We start from the raw sequence: 3,198 nt of genomic DNA on the forward strand, positions 1-3,198 counted from the left end.
CACCTCTGAGAAAAAGGCATCCTGCTGAAGAAAAGTGGGGAAAGAGAGAAATACACCAGAGGTAAACTGGAAAGAGTTTTAACTGCAAGCTTAGTGCATTCGTTGGGATTGTTTTTCCATCCATTGTTAAGTTTTTTTGTGTGATGTTTTATCTTGGGGAAGTTGCTCTGTGTTTTCATGTAGTGACTCTTGCATACTGTGGAGATGTGCCTATCTGAAGGTTTCTTTGTGTTTGTCACTGTTTCTGCATGTGCATATTTGTGTTCTATACATCATTGTGAGCACTGTTTAAAATTTTAAGCAAACAACACCTTCAATAAAACAGGCAATAAAAAGCAGGTGTCTATACATGAAAGCCTACCCTAGGATCTTATTTCTAAATGGTTTTAAATTTTTTTTCCCCCATTACTGAGATGTAGCCGCTACAACCAAGTTGCTTTCCATGGCAAAAGAGGTATTTATGCTTGATTCAATATAAAGTGTCCAGTTTTCAGAAGTCCTAGTGACTTTGTTTGAGTCTATAACATGGCTGTGTACATATTAAACGATCTCTCTCATCTCTTATAGGTTTTATATTCTCAGTTAGCTCCAGAACACCCGGTAGTAAAAGCTAATTACACCTATTAAATTTCTAGGGTTCACATTCAGACATTAACCTCATTGTTTAAGATGCATGAAGCTTGTGGTTGCATCCAGTTAAAATTAAGGGGAAAGCTGGATAAGAGTGAAATGATGATATGCACAATTCAGTTCTTATAGACTTAGAGCCTTAATCACAAATTTTGGACCCAAAATTAAACTTCTCCGAATGGAGGGTCTATTTGACCCAGGAGGGTAGTGGTTTGGTTCAGGTCAGCATCTTACCTTTATGTCTTAGAGCACTCTCTTGCTCCTGTTGATGTCAGTATCAAAAAATGCCATTCTGTTAATCTACAAGGGAATAAATTGGAACCTTATGCATTTCTCCTAACCGGAGACAGATTCTTCCTATTACAAATCAGGGAGATTTTAAGACCAAGAAGCAAGAGTGCATAACACTCCATCCAGTGTAATGTGACATTTGAGTATCACATGGAAAGCGCTTCCTTAGTTATTATACATGCTTCATCTGGGAAAATAGTTTAAGTTGTAACCTCCCAAGAGCATGGATTTTACATGAATAACTTTCCCAGCACAATAGAGGCCATGATCTTGATTGGGGCTTCTGGGTGCTATAGTAAAAGTATTAATAATAGTAGTAATAATAATAATAATAATAATATACAAGTGCATATTTATTTGTGAGTGTGATGATTGTAAATGAAGTTCTTCACTTGCAAATGTATATGCTCAGTTAAATTTGTGGTCCAGTGGGGTGGTCATACTTGCTTCCCTGTCAGCTCTGGAAAAGGAGGCTGGAATCTGTCCCTTGCAGATCTGACAAACAGTGATTCGTAAGGGCACAATCTTTATTGCTGGCGATGATGGGAAAGGTAGAAAAGAGCACCTTTATTTCAGAGCTTAATTTTTCACTTCTAGCAGGGTGCATCCACATGTGTGCTTATGGCAGAGTTGACTCATTAGCCCCACAGTAAAATGTCGCCATCTATACATGTGGCACTATTAGGCCACAGTAAATTAATTAACTCCGCTGTAAGACAGTACTGTCTGGGGCAAGTACTAACCTACAGCACAGTTATTTAATGTGCCGCAACGCACATGTAGATGGTTTTCATAGATTTCATAGACATTAGGGCTGGAAGGGACCTTGGAAGATCATTGAGTTCAGCCCCCTGCCCGAGGGGCAGGAATCAGCTGGGGTCATAGGATCCCAGCAAGATAAGCATCCAAATTTCTCTTAAAGGCGTTCAATGTAGGTTCATGAACTACCTCTGGCGGCAGGCTATTCCAGACCTTGGGGGCTTGGACAGTGAAGAAATTCTTCCTTATATCCAGCCTGAAACGGTCTTGCTGGAATTTATAACCATTTGACCTTGTAATCCCTTGGGGCGCTCTGGTGAGCAATCGTTCCCCCAGATCCTGGTGAACACCCCTGATAAACATATAGGTGGCCAGCAGATTGCCCCTGAACCTGCGCTTTTCCAAGCTGATGAGTCCCATAGCTCTCAGCCTGTCATCATAAGGTCTGTTTTCCTGCCCTCTGATCATCCACGTGGCTCTTCTCTGGACTCTCTCAAGCTTCTCCACATCCTTTTTGAATTGTGGAGCCCAAAACTGGACACAGTACTCCAGCTGTGGCCTCACCAAGGCTGAGTACAACGGGAGAATGATGTCCTGGGATTTGCTTGAGAAGCATCTATGGATGCAAGCCAGCGTTTTGCTTGCTTGGTGACTGGGGCTGGCTGGGGTACAAGGGTGCTCCAGTGTGGGGCTGCCTGCTAGCTAGCTAGTCCTGCACTGGAGCACCCTCATGCCCCAGTCAGCCCTTCTGCAGCACGTTAGACCCCAGTGGAGCAGCTCTGGGCTGGTAGGCTGACCCCCCACACCCCCTGCCAGCTGGGGCTGCTCCACCCCGATTTAACATGGCATGGTCCCGCATGAACATGTAAACATTGCACCTGGGAGCAATAAACTCCAGAGAAAAAAACTGTGCATTATCTAGGTGCATTATCTAGTTTATTCAGGTGCATTGATAGTGCATGTAGATGAGCCCACAGTTTGCTGTATAGGAAGCACCTGTTGACCTATTAACTGAGCAAATTTGATTAGGGTATCCAAAGAGGCAAAAGAAATGTCCTTTTCTCACAGTCCTATTAAGGTGGAAAGCACATTGCTCTAACATTAAACAGACACAGGTGGAGTCTCTGTGTTAATGAGAGGTCAAATAAATGGCCTTTGATCACCACTGGTGAGCTAGAGGATAGAATTGGGCAGGTCAACAATGCCCATTCTTCTGCTGATCTATATTACCATATTACCACCCAAACATTTATGACTTAGCAGGGCCACCTAGTATGTGAGCAGGATGTGGACTGCTCAACCATAATGCTCCATAGTGGGATCCTTTTGCACCAAAGAAACAATCAACTCTTCTTCTGCAGGCAATGGGAGTCTTTCTGCCCCTTTAACAGTTGCTGATTTATCAAAAGAAAGTACTGTCTCTGCCTATAACTGTCTTGCCTGAGGCCTTAACCTCCTTTTTATTAATGTTAATGTGAAAGTGTTTCTAAAATGCTATCTCTAGTGTAATAGGGAAAG

The 3,198-nt window shown here is 42.7% G+C and overlaps 1 protein-coding gene across 1 annotated transcript in view; it reads left to right on the forward strand.

Moving 5' to 3' along the window:
• PRLH (prolactin releasing hormone) overlaps positions 1 to 3,198 on the forward strand; it is an 8,702-nt gene that overhangs the window by 79 nt on the left and 5,425 nt on the right. The gene's annotated exons all lie outside the window — the stretch shown is intronic.

The sequence above is a fragment of the Alligator sinensis genome, unplaced genomic scaffold (assembly GCF_000455745.1).
Source record: "Alligator sinensis unplaced genomic scaffold, ASM45574v1 scaffold1003_1, whole genome shotgun sequence".
Taxonomy (NCBI): Eukaryota; Metazoa; Chordata; order Crocodylia; family Alligatoridae; genus Alligator; species Alligator sinensis.